The 14922-nt window shown below is 39.5% G+C and overlaps 1 pseudogene; it reads left to right on the top strand.

Moving 5' to 3' along the window:
- The first annotated feature begins 669 nt into the window (after positions 1-669).
- LOC126458881 (5S ribosomal RNA) lies at positions 670-788 on the top strand (annotated as a pseudogene).
- The last annotated feature ends 14134 nt before the right edge of the window (positions 789-14922 follow it).

Here is a 14922-nt window from a genome sequence, read left to right as displayed (position 1 = left end):
TGCACACAGGGCATGTGAGTATAAGCCGTCCAAATCCCCAGCTTTCGGATTTACACATTTCCGGAACGCTCTCCTTGTCCTTGCACCTAGCTCGCCTGGGGCTGCCGCGCGACGTCCTCGTCCCGCCGACTCGCACCCAGCCCAGCAACCAAATTCCGTTCTCCTCAGTACCAGCCCTAGGTGGACGAATAACTCGTCCACACACTCGTAATGTTACAGTTTTAAATACCCATTCTTGCCACTAGACATTATACTGTTGAGTGGCTTAAACTGCGCACAGTCAAAAATGCGAATCTAATTTATTTTTAGACTGCAAATAACGCAAACAGCATACAGCATCCACATTCTACAACTGAATGGTGATGAGCACTAATATTACTACATCCTAAGCCAGACAACTTTTTTTACGAAATAGGAATGGTATGTATCTGTGTTAGAAACCCATAACATTACAGATTTACATGTTCCTCATGATGATGCTGTGCGATATATAGAGCTACAGCTCGAAATGCTTTCTTTCCCTTCTTGTGTGCCATAATCATCCACTCTGAATATTAGGTTCGATGACGCTTTTTTTCTATTTTTCAAAACTGTGAACATGCTTCGACTTGCTAAGAAAAGCTTTGTTGGCAAAGTTTAATTTGTTTTCATATGGAAAGCACCGAATCGGCCAACGGCCTTGCCGCAGTGGTGACACCGGTTCCCATCAGATCACTGAAGTTAAGCGCTGTTGGTCTTGGCTAGCATTTGGATGGGTCACTGTCCGGGTCTTCCGTGTGCTGTTGGCAAGCGGGGTGCACTCAGCCCTTGTGAGGCCAATTGAGGAGGTACTTGACTGAGGAGTAGCGGCTACGGTAACGAAAACTGTCAACGACCAGGAGAGCGATGTGCGGAGCATATGCCTTTCCGTTGCCACATCCGGTGACGCCCAAGGGCAGAGGAATACACACCTGCCGACCAGTACCATTGGGCCTTCATAGGCTGAAAACAGTAATAGTTCCAATTTCTGCCACCAGTTGAAAATATGACACTGTAAGCAGTCAGAATGTGAAATGTTTCCTGTTTTGAGGTCAGTATGCTGTTTATTGTTTGGAGACACGTTTATTTCTTTTGTGAAGTGACTGTTGTTGTAAACGGTGAAGATGGTTGAAGTTTCCCGTACGAAATCCAATGGCTATTGAGAAGAAAAATCGTGCACTTCTTATGATGTTGTTTTTTCAGAACGGTGAGAATATCGCCTCCAGAAACAGCTACAAATAGAGTGGTGGTAAGTTCCCATGGGACCAAACTGCTGAGGTCATCGGCCCCAAGTGCACCCCATTAGCTGAATGGTCAGTGCGTTTGATTGCCACGCACGGAGGCCTGTGTTCGATTCCCAGCTGGGGAGGGAGATTTTCTCCCTTCAGGGACTGGGTGTTGTGCTGTCCTCATCACCATTTCAGTCCTATTGTCGACGCGCAGGTCGCCCAATGTGGCGTCGCACACAGTAAGACCTGCACTTGGCGGACGAACTTCCCGAATGGGAACTCCCATTTCCATTGGCCCCTAGGCTTACACGCTGCTTAATCTAACTTAAAATAACTTACGCTAAGGACAACACATACATCCATGCCCGAGGGAGGACTCAAACCTCCGACAGGGGGAGACGCTCGAACCGTGGCAAGGCGCCAAAGACCGCGCGGCTACCCCGCACGGCTCAGCTGCGAAGAAGCCCCATGTCAATTAATGGGCTAAAGAATATGATCAAGAAATTTGAAGAAACGGGTGAATTATGTGATGCTGTGGGGAAACGGAGGCAGCCCATTCTCATGGCAGTTGTCCGTCAAGTTCCTGTAGCTATAGCTGATCGTGTAGCAAGTGCTTCATATTCTACAGCCTCTGGTCATGGTAATTGTCTCACACTTAGTTAACAGTTCAAAAGATTCTGAGGCGCATTTTGCAGTGGTACCCCTACAAGATTCAGAATGTGCACCAAATGAAGCCCCGAGACAGATTACAACACCGTGACTTTTCCCGTCGTTTTTTGGCACACATGGCAATGGCTTACATGTGGCTGGAGAATATTCTTTGGACAAAAGAGGCACATTTTATTCTGCACAGTGTCGTGAATGCTCAGACTGTCGCGTATGGAGCTCTACTCGGTCACATGTTGTGCAGCAACATCCACTGCTCTCAGAGTATGTATCTGTATGGTGTTGTTTCATAGGCGCCTTCATTCTCGGTCTGCTTTTGTTCAGGGAGATGACACATCGCGGTGCTGTTAGGTTTACAGTGACATCTGAATGTTATAAGGACCTCACTGTGAACCATGTAATTCCAGCTATGCAGGAACGCAACTGTGTCCACGCCACTATTTTCATGAAAGAGGGTTCTACATCACATGTCACTTGCCAGGTGGAAGATTTGTATCGAGAGATCTTTGGTAACGATCACGTCATCTCTAGGCAATTTCAAGATGTATGGCCTACCAGATCTCCCGACCTAAATCCATGTGACATCTGGCTGTGGGAATATCTGAAAAGTCGTGTCTATTAGGGATGTATCCCGACTCTTCCTGATCTGAATTATAGCATACGACAAAATATTACTCTGATTACACAGGATATGCTGTGAGTAACTGTGAACTGTGCCATGTTACGAATGCAGGACATTACTGTCGGGAAATCATACTGAACACATGTAACTTGCTGACATATCCTAACAAATGCAGTAGAACCACCGTTTCTGTACGTTTTATTGTTCCTTCCCATATCCTGCACTCACAACACATTCTGAGAGCTTGCAACGCCATATTTCACCTCGTAACAGGAGGTGGAACTACAATATTTTTCAGCATACACCTTGAGAGCATCGATTAATGACCATACCTACGATGTTTCAGTTTCCTGCGATGTATACAACCTGCACTGCAGCACTCTTAACACCGTCAGTTTAATTATAACCACCTGATATTTAGACACTTTTGCTTGCTTATTTACGGGATGCAGTTCTGCCAAAACTGACCACTTGAAACAGGCATTGACATTTCACTGGAGATTTATAACTGTTTATTTGCTGTCACTTTTGACAATTTTGAGCACAGTCTTGCATAAAACCCTTTATATTCATTAACAAATCTATGGAGTTGAACTATTCTTTCAATTTCCAATCGAAATCTCTCTCGAAAAGTGACTAGTACCTTTAACAGCTTATCAGTAACCTTAGTTGATTTCCACTGATCATTAATTTTCGATGTCATTAAACTCGCATTATTTGTATGCTGCCCAGAATCAGAAACATTTTAAAAAACTGTTTGCAGTGTGTTATAATAGATAGGAAAAGAGAAGAATGGTTTAGAAAAGATAGAGGAATTCGATAAGAAAGTGTGCTCTTACCAGGGCAACTGAAGACACAGGCATGGAAATGAGCTTAACATAAAGTGAAATAATGGAAAAATTATTAAAGAAATGGATGTTTTCACATATATAGTAAGCGTGCAAACCAAGAAAAGAAACATCAAGGAAGAAATTTTGGACGGGATATAAAATTGCTCAAAATTGCGTTATTGTGTATCAAACATATTTAGAAAGTGCAAAAGCAAAAATCTAACAATTTTGAATTATGGATCAGAGATGGAAAAAAATCTGAGTTGTGAAAGAAAAGAGAAGTTTGGAAGAGGCTTTGTGACCGATCTGCATAAGAAGAAATGTTTCAGGAAGAAGCAGCAGAAGAAGGAGAATCAGTGGGTGGGGTGGAAGTTTTTAATACTACTACACGTGTGACTTGCTTTTCTTTCGTTTTTTTACATAAATAGAGAGTTGTCCAAAGTCTCCAAATTTCGTCACGATCGGGTGTATTTTTGCAGGAGACAACAGCCCGGTGCTTTTTCTCGAGCAGTTTACAGAATATGCAGCACTGAATGAGAAAAAAAATGCCTGAATTACAGTAAGTAACCAGTAGCTGAAAGATGTTAGGATTGTTAATTGTGATATATGTGTCAAATTTACATTTTTTATGCATTTGTCCAAAGAAAAACGTTGAGTAATGACTACGTACATGACGATTCAGTATCAATAACGTGCAAAAACCAGAGCAGCCGCCTCACTTTTATAACGCAACCTTTCTCCTGAGCCAACTCATGCATTGTGAGAAGTGTGAGCCCACGTAACGAAATTTCTGATTCATTTCAAAACAGTTTATAGAAACGTCGAACATTATTTCACTAAGCACCAATTATATCATTATCCTACAACCCAAACGTAAGCACCATGATCGCTGATTATGATAAACAATGCAGTATTATTAAAATACCCAACACATCAGTCAGATCATTCAACGAGGTAACAATTTATGCAGAATCCAGGCCAATTGGATGCTTTTCAAAACAACTCTAATTTACTAAGAATTCTTATTGAGATGCAGTTGCTGACATGAGACCCCACAGGATCGGTGCGCGTCGAGAACTGACCAATTTTCGTCCAAAGCGCTGGGCGAGTTCCTTCGTTTGTTCGGAAAGGGAGACCAATATTGTCTGCCCGCTTCCGGCCGGTCAATGTCGCGCTGCGACCACAGAATCAAGTTAAACGCCCTGCAATCTTTCTCAAACGATTTTACAAAAACAATTCGGTAAAATTTTTTTGCATTGCTTATTGCTTTACTTGTCAGCTTCATGTTGATGTGCCATCATTTCGTTAATGGTCATGGCTATTGTGACATTAGTGCGTAAGTAAGACACTGCACGAGTTTCGAAAAAGTCTGCATTGAAAAATTGGGGCCGCTATAATTTTGTATTTGGTGCACATTACATAGTATGTTGCCGCGTATAAAATGTAACTACATATTTGATTTTTCTTTAGCGGAGGTCTATCTTTTACCAGCCTCTAGAAATCTGACGTGCACACTCATTTGCGATCGCACTCGCGAGCGATAAATCCAGAGTGAAATATCCACAACATTCCTTCCGTTTCATAAATGGTTTGATATGTCAAACTGAGATTTTGGCAAATGATAGGAAACAATGAGGAGAATATTTTTCCATATGGTTATGATGTAAAACTTCGTCATCAATCGTAACTGCAGACTTTTTCGATGAAGGAACGTAATTTTTAAGGGCCATCGATAGCTGGTGAAACGAGAAATGCAATGGTTTTTGGAAAACCATAAGCGAAGGCATTACACGTGTGTTTTTGTACCAAGGATGTGCTTATTCATAAGCTACTGAGCTTACTTTTCTTCAGTTCTTCACTTAATAAACTTAATAAACCACAGTTTCAGAGCTCTCTCGCACCTGCGTCAGCAAAACATGTTCTATCTGCATTGAGTATGGACATAGTAAAGTACAGCTATTGTTATAACTCTTGTTTCTGTTAAGAAAGAAATGTTTGTAAAAAAAAATCTATTGCGGAACTGCCTACACACAGGGTGTACCGCCTAACTTTCCTACTTCATATATTTCCGAACTGAAACACAATGTGAAAAATGCAATTGGGCAAGGGTGCACCTGTGTCAGGGTCTCACACAATAGGCAGAAATGCACAAAGTAAACAAACGACACTCTCAACACAAAACTACGTTTTTTTTTCACGTGTATGATTTTCTACCGAAATGTTAAGTAGAGGTATAGTTAGTGATGGCCGGCCGAAGTGGCGAGCGGTTCTAGGCGCTACAGTCTGGTACCGCGCGACTGCTGCGGTCGCAGTTTCGAATCGTGCCTCGGGCATGGGAGTTTGTGATGTCCTTAGGTTAGTTAGGTTTAACCAGCCAGTTAGTGATGGCAGACTTGGTTTCACTGCTTCAAACCTTATACCTTCTGAAATATTTAGACTTATATAATGGAAACGGTGCCACTGTTGCTGCTGTAATGCTGTATCGCCATAATGCCGGTAGTCTGCGCTGACCTGAAGCTTGCTGGAGGCGACCCTTGCTTTGTGCATTACACCAGAAACTGCGGCGTCCTTGCTAGCCTTTAAACTGTACGTATTTCAGAAAATATGAGGTTTAGAACAGTGAAAACAAGTCTGCCGTCACTAACTGTATCTCTAGTTTTCATTTCCATAGAAATGTTGTCATGGCAACAGTTGTGAATCCTCACTGTGTCAAAAGTGTTGGACTCACGTTAAGCACACTATTCAGTGGTTGTTGTTTCGAGCATAGTGTAAGTAGGCTATTTAGGTTTTCTTACTGGTAACGCCACATAGCGCTCTGTATGAAAATCACTGGCTGTGCTGTGTGCAGTCTGTCGCTAGTTTTCATTGTTGTCTGCCATTGTAGTGTTGGGCAGCTGGATGTGAACAGCGCGTAGCGTTGCGCAGTTGGAGGTGAGCCGCCAGCAGTGGTGGATGTGGGGAGAGAGATGGCGGAGTTTTGAAATTTGTAACACTGGATATCATGAACTGCTATATACATTATGACTTTTGAACACTATTGAGGTAAACACATAGTTTGTCCTCTATCAAAATCTTTCAGTTGCTAACTATGCCTATCAGTAGTTAGTGCCTTCCGTAGTTTGAATCTTTTATTTAGCTGGTAGTAGTGGCGCTCGTTGTATTGCAGTAGTTCGAGTAACGAAGATTTTTGTGAGGTAAGTGATTTGTGAAAGGTATAGGTTAAAGTTAGTGAGGACCATTCTTTTGTAGGGATTATTGAAAGTCAGATTGCGTTGCGCTAAAAATATTGTGTGTCAGTTTAAGCACAATCATGTTTAATTGTTCTAAGGGGACGTTTCATATGTCGACCCTTAGCCGAAGATACCTCACTGGAATCTTCTGATTTTTTCTTGTAGTTTGTGTAATTAGTGTAGCTTTTGTTTATTGCTAGCGCGTAATTATAGAGAGAATTTCCTTTGTAGTTGTAGTTTTTCATTGTTGTACAGTAAAACAGTTGTGGCATGCATGTAGATTTGCACCAAGTATTTCGCAGCTGCGCTTGCAATTAAGTAGACATTATTTCCATTGCTATGTCATTTTATTTTGCTCTTCAAATTGTGCTTTTCTGTGTTAGCGTGTGAAATATTGTGACAATTATGGCGTATGAAAAACGTAATACTAGGCTCCAAAGTAAACTGAGAAATGACAGTGAAGACGAAAGCAGTGTGCAGTGTGTTAGCGCCACCGTGTAATGAATTAACTAATGTTCAACATAGTAATTTGGTAATTGTGCATAGGGAAATGGAGCGGGCGCAAACAATGGCGTAGGCAGTGAAACAATTAGTGAACAGGGAAGCATTATCGATCGGTCGGCAATAACTCGCCTCAGGAATCCGAAATGACAGGACACAATTTTGCAAATACTGTAGATTTAGGTTTTGCGTCCTCACTGTGTTCTCAAATAAGTCAAGACACATTTTCTGCTTGTCAAAATGTGAATGTTGCCAGTGCAAATGCACTGCCGAAAAGTGTAGAGGAACAGATTCCAGACACTAATGCATTGTTATTACAGCTAATGCAACAAATGGAACAAAATCAGAGACTAACACAGCAAAAGCTTCAAAAGTTAGACACAATGGAACAAAATCTTCAAAAGTTAGACACAATGGAACAACACCAGAGACAAACACAGCAACAGTTAGACGCAATGGAACAAAATCTCCACACCACGCTTGAACAAACACGTGAAGATTTAACTACTGAGTTACATAAAATCGAATCGGAATGTCAAAAAGTCTGTAACGACGTAAAAACACAAATTTGTGAGCATTTTCAACCTAATTTTTCGCGGCATGAAAATGCATTACAGAATCACGAAGCAGCCATAAAAGAACTGCAAATTATTGTTCATGAAAATCATGAGACCTTGCAAGCTAAAATTGACTCAGTTGCATCTACCGATTCAGTTAGGCAACTTGCAAAAACTCAAGAAAACTTAAAGGACACAATAGAAAGGCACATGGAGGAAATTCGTTCATTATCAGAGAAAGTAGTTGAACTTTCGGATCAGCTAAATAATTTATCTACGAAGGTAGATGATAATCTGTATGACACAAAACCGGTAGTCTTTAATGACACAGAAGAGTGCGAACAAATTAGGAAATTCAAACAAAATCAGGATCAAATTAATACGCAACACCAAAGAGAAATCCGGGAAGTAAAAGATCAGCTGATACAGGTAATACAAGAATTACGTATTTCAGAGGACACTCGCGCCTCAATACAGGAAGAGGGACTTAGAAATACGGAACAACCACAAAATAATAACACAGGACACTTCGGAAATTATGAAAGAAATTGGCAAGGCACACCGATTTTTGAGATGGAACCGCCGAAACGACGTAACAATGACCGACATGTGACTCGCCGACAGGATGATTTTGACTATAAGCTGTTTATTACTACACGTAAATTCAAAACATTTAAGAATTCTGGCAACGACATTCATCCACAAGCATGGCTCCATCAATTCTCTCATTGTTTTCCTCCAAAATGGTCATTAGAGCACAGATTAGAATTTATGTGTGGCTACTTAGAGAATGAACCAGCTGTAAGAATGCGATCGGTCACTCACGATTGTCACAGTGAAGGAGAATTTTATCATGCCTTCCTCTCAGCGTATTGGTCTCAAGCTACATAAGACCGAGTAAAACATAGCATCATAATGATGAAACATTTCGAAAATCTGAATTCTCCAGTATTGTGAAATATTTTGAAGACATGTTGCACAAGAATCAGTACCTGTCAAACCCATACAGCCCCTCAGAACTCATCCGCATTTGCTTAATCAAATTACCTGAACATTTACGACATATTATTTTGGCAGGACGTTGCAAAGACGACATTGAAGCTTTTCAGGGACTCTTACAAGAATTAGAAATTGACACTGATAATCGTGGAACGCGAAAACAGGAATCCAACAATTACGGGTCACATCCGTCGCAATTCCGCGATGAAAGAAATAATAACTGGACACGACAAGGCTATTCTCACAACACAAATCGTGACCAAAACAGACACCACCCGTATGACAACCCTTGGCAGAGTAGTAATAACTACAGGGAAAGATCACCTCTCCGCGGTAATGACTATCACAGAGACAATCAGCGAAACAGACAATATGGGAACCAAAATAAATATTATCAAGGGAGACAGAATAACTTTAGACGCAACGGACCAGTGCACAGTTACAATTCAGGGAGAAGTTCTCCACCACATGACCGACAAGAAAGAAACTATGGAATCTACCGACATGACGACAGACGATATGATCGTAACGACAGACCTGAATTGCATCAGAACTGGTGGGATTCAAACAGAGCAGGGCCCTCTCGACAAGGTGAATTTGTAGAAGTCAGGTCTCCAAATCCCAATAACGACGCGCGCCAACAAAGAGACAATAGGCAATGTCTCATACCGCTGGCAGCCACGAAACGTACGTATGAAACTGACGAAGCAGCTGCCGTAGCTAGTAATTACGTAAAAATGGAAGACATTAGGGACATCTTACTCCAGGAACACGACGTAAAACATAATAACATTGCATATCCTGTGATTCCCATTACAGTAAATGACGTAAAATTTACGGCAGTACTTGACTCTGGCAGTCCCATTTCAGTAATTAGTGAAACAGCCTTTAGCAAATGTAACAAATCGAACGATTGCCCCACACTTCCGTTACGTAAGATTAAATTACAAGGTGCAATCTTTGGAAAAAGTGTAGATGTGCGCCAACAAACCAACTTAGAATTCTTTTGTCAAAGCCACAGCTTCTCTATGAACTTTCTCATTGTTCCATTATTGTCGACGGAAATTATATTGGGAGTAGACTTTTTGAGTGAATACAAAGCAATCTTAAACTTTCACGATGCTGAAATAAGTTTAGAGAAAGAAGGTAAGTCAATAGCTTTGAAATTTGAAGATTGGCTCTCAAACCATGATGAGGAAATTAATCGGCTTTACCTTCTGTTAGACAACAGTTCGGAATTTTCTATGGAACTAGACACTAACAATCACTCTGCAAGTACTGACAGGGATGATATCGACGACATATTTGATACTAATGAGTTAATTCAGAATAAAATTCGAACAATTGAGAATTGTAATGACACTGATAGGCAAGACCTTTTTGAGATTTTACAAGCACATTCCACAGTTTTTACTCACAAAACAGAAACAATCGAGGGATTTCAATACCAATTACGTGTTCGTGAGCACACTAAATTTTGTGTTAGACCATACATAATTCCAGCACATTATAGGGACCGTGTTAGAACAGAAATACAATCTATGCTTAATGAGGGCATTATTGAGCCTGCAGTAAGCTCATACAACAATCCATTACATGTTGTTGAGAAGAAAAATGGATTGACCAGACTTGTCTTAGATTCGAGACAAATCAATACTATCATCATTCCAGAAACAGACAGGCCGCAAACGATGGAAGAACTTCTTCAAAATTTTAATGGCGTAAAAGTGTTGTCTTCTATTGATCTCAGATCCAGCTTTTATCACATCAAACTTCATCCAGAATGTAGAAAATACACAGCTTTCCTTTGTTTCGGCGTTTGTTAGTTTCGGAAACTTCCTTTTGGTTTGAACATTTCTTCGGCAGCATTCATTCGCGGGCTAAATTCCGTATTACCTGAGTTCTTAAAACGTTACATCACCTTATATGTGGACGATATTCTGACAGCAGAAGCCTCATGCGAACAACACAATCGCATCCTCAACAGCGTGTTACATATTTTTGCAGAATCTGGAATTATAGTTAACTTGGAAAAGTCTGAATTTGGTAGGACAAAGGTGAAGTTTTTGGGACATATTATTTCTTCTGAAGGTATTCATCCGGATCCTGAAAAGTTAGAAGCAGTAAGAGCCATCCAGTTCCATCTACAAAAAAACAAGTCGCAGTTTTCTAGGTCTTGTAAATTTTTACCGTCGTTTTGTGAATATGCAAATTCTAGTTACACCAAAACTTTTTTCTCTCACTGGAAAAAATACTATTTGGAACTGGGATGAACAAGCACAGTTGGAATTCAATTCTTTGAAAGAATCGCTACTTAAGCTGCCAATACTAGGTCATCCAGATCTGTCACAAGATTTCTGCCTTAGCACGGATTCTTCTAAAGTCAGTCTTGGTGCCCATTTATTTCAAGAAGCCATAGAAAATGACACTAATGTTCAGAAAACCATTGCTTTTGCTAGCCGAGTGCTAACAAAATCTGAAAAAAATTATTCCGTTACTGAATTAGAAGCTTTAGCTATCGTTTGGGCATTTAGCAAATTCCGTTTCTTTCTTTCTGGTAAGCACGTAAAAGTATACAGTGATCATCGTGCATTACAATTTCTTATGTCTTCAAAATTAAATCATGACAGGTTAAAACGTTGGGCATTGTTTCTGCAAGAATTCCGCTTCACAATAGTCTACATTCCCGGCAAGGAGAACATTGTTGCGGACGCACTGTCACGCGCGCCGGCTGGGCTTGAGAAAAGTAACACAGAAGGCAACCTCGAGAAAAATTTCAGTATTCTTTACATTCAGAAAGTCGCCTTTGAAAACTTCATCATCACATCTTTAAAGGACATTGCTCATGAACAAGATAAAGATCCTATTTGGAAAGACATCAAGAGCAAGTGGCATGAAAAGACACACACACAGATACAGCATACTGGTTAGAAACAACATACTCTTCAAACGCTGCACTGTTGATGTCAAGCTATGGGTACTTTGCATTCCAGACGATTTTGTTAATAAGCTCATTTGGTACATTCATTTCAGCTACGCACATTTTGGTCCACGAAAATGTTATCATATTCTTCGAAACGCTTGTTATTTTAACAATATGGAAAAGAGAATTCGAAGAGTCTTGTCTATTTGTGAACTTTGTCAAAAGGCGAAACCATCTACTGTCTCACATCGTGCTCCGTTGTTTCCTATTATTCCTTCTAAATTAAAAGAATTTCCTGCTGTTGATCTCTTGGGACCGCTTGTCAGATCATCTAATGGATTTTCGTACGTTCTAGTCGCTGTTGAACTTACTTCAAAATTTGTTTCTTTCACTCCGTTACGTAAAGCCACTGGACGGCCTGTATCCAACGCCTTTGTTAAAAATTTCTTATGTGAAGTTGGACACGTTAGTAAAGTCATTTCAGAAAAACGGACCGCAATTCAGATCTGCTGTTTGGTCACGCATGCTTCGGAATCATAAAATCAAACCTGTTTTTATTTCATTGTACTCACCACATTGTAACCCATCTGAACGGATTATGAAAGAAATCAATAAGCTTTGCAGACTTTATTGTCACAGAAAGCATCGGTATTGGGACAGATATTTACACTTATTTCAAAACGTGCTGAATGAAATGCCTCACGACTCCACTGCATTACCACCTACTCTTGTACTGAAGAATGAATAACCACCGAACAGAATCAGAGAGCTTGTAACTTTCCCGAATACACGTAAACTTCGACACAAAGACATAATTGACTTGGCTCTTAAAAATATAAAATCTGCAGCAGACAAAAGGAGAAAACTACACGGTAAAGCAAATGCAAAGAAATTATATATTGGTCAGAAAGTTCTCATTAAAGCTCATTCATTGTCACATAAGAAGAAACACTTGAGTCACAAATTCTTTCTAGTTTACAATGGACCTTACAGAATCCGACGTATACCACATGATAATTGCGTTGAAGTTGAAACTCTGCATACTAGGAAGAGTGACGGTTTACACCACATTTCACATGTAAAACCGTTTATTGAAAGATAATCCGGTTTTTAACTTTGTCTTTGCCATAAAATTCTTCACTTCACATTTCTAGTATGCATTGTCAGACTTAGAAACTGTTACCATGCAACAATGTTTGAAGTTAAATATCCAATCAAGAACCAAGAGAACTTATTTAAACAGAAATTACGAATGCATTGTTATAGTGAACAGATGTCACGGTGTTATTGTGTGTGTACATTCTTGCTTGTTAGTTGCACAATTACATAACGACTATAAGGCTTACATACTTAGAACATATACTGGTACTGCTAATGAGATTTTAATGCAACATTTTGATTTACTTGAAAATACATTCTGTACTTTCAGTGAGATACCAGATGACACAGTGGTTAGTTTATTGACAGCTACACGATTTTATGACGATGCTACTAATGAGTGACAATATACAATGTTGCTTTTGCAGTGTTTCTGTTTTATATCTGCACAGTTTTTCTGTATTATTCTGGAAAGTAATACATGTTTTAGTAGTAACTTTTGTGGTATAGCTACAATGAGACAGACTTTTCCGTAGCACAACAATACGTTACAGTACAGTACTTTCTTCATCACAACAATAAGCGTAATAACTACGATATCTATACACAAAGCATTTCACTTTTGTTTATCATGAGGTAGGTACATTGACTTCTGCAGAACTTAGCTTTCGGAGGACGATAACTACGAGACTTCCACAGAGATTATCTTACAACATGACGCACAGTTTAGCACTACAGTACACGTATTTGAGTGATTAATTTTGCACTTAAAACATTTATTTTTTTAAGATATTTGAAGTACAATGATACAAGGGTTTTCCGTGATACATTTCATTCCATTGCTGTAATCTGTAACACCTGAGGGTATAATTACATTAATCCTCAGGGGGGTACACGCCTACTTTGTGTACCATGTGTTTGGCAAGCACAAGGAGCCCTAGCTAATATGGTATTTGCTTATACAACTTTACACATCGGTACCATATTTCTCCAACACAAAATACACAGCTACCTGATCATTTAACTGAGAGAGACAAACATTTATTTTACTACATCAGTGACAGATGTTTACGTAATTACACCGTTGGATAACCTCATACTTATGGGATTGTAATTTTGTCTGTACTTAGTGAACTGTTCATATTTTTTCAGAACCATTGTGATACTATGAGAGCTTTGAATGATGTATTTGGTATGGGATCATGATTTTTAAAGTACGTTGGAGGTAGATGACGCTGTTGAAATGAGTAGAGGTTTTTTATTTAGGTTTTGACATTATTGCAGAAAGCTACGACGTTTTTGAGATTTGACTGAGGTGTTATGATGTTATTATTACGATGACTATGTGTATTATGCTGTTGCGGTATGTTTATGATCAATAAGCTGATGCTATATGAGTTATTTGAGTATGCTATGTATCTGTTATGATGAAATATTGAAGAAGTGTCGACGAATAAGGTAAGGAATAATGAGTAGTGGTTAGGGACTCTGGTTTGTGAAAAAGGTTGTTGGAAACCAAGAATCGTACTTTAAGAGTTATGAAATGTATGTAAATGCGTGAATGTATTACAATGCCGACGAAAATTTTTTGGACTCCGTTATATCAATAGGATTTTGTTTCTACAGATTTGTAACGCGAATTATTGACCTGTGAAATATTTTTATATGAGACTGCCACTGTAGCGGGAACTGCTGTCGTAAATATTTCCGTAAGAAAGTTAAGTGACCACCTGCATGTAATGCGTCGTGGGCACCCAGCTGTGTCAGATGCCTGAAGAAAAAGCCATTAGTGTGTGCCTTTTCAGAGGCACAGGTAGAAAAAAAAAGGGAGGCCATTATCCTCGCTATTGACATTCCTTTGTAGAAAGCATCGCAAATACGACACGCTCAAACTTGAAAACATATGATTATACTGTGGAGCTCTTAATTTATGATATTTACTAAAATGCCTAATGAAATGATGAGAAATATTTCACGGCTATTGTCTTGCTAGTTGAGAGAAATGCCATATGGCTTGCTTTCTGTATTTATTTACTCATTTTCTTTAATATCTAGTTTCTAGCTGCACTGCAGTATTGGTTAAAATAAAATTTATAGATGTACTAATATAAATATTTTCTGTCTACAGATCAAGTAAATAATAATTTTTTTTAAAAAAATGAGGGAGCACAAAAAGCCATTTATTTACCTTCACAGGAACTGCATTCATAATTTTCTTTTCAAGTACTTGGTAATTTAGTTTGTAGAAT

This window comes from Schistocerca serialis, chromosome 2 (assembly GCF_023864345.2).
Source record: "Schistocerca serialis cubense isolate TAMUIC-IGC-003099 chromosome 2, iqSchSeri2.2, whole genome shotgun sequence".
NCBI classification, from domain to species: Eukaryota; Metazoa; Arthropoda; class Insecta; order Orthoptera; family Acrididae; genus Schistocerca; species Schistocerca serialis.
The sequence above is the reverse complement of the archived record's forward strand: the minus strand, read 5'-3'. Positions and strand labels throughout refer to the sequence as shown.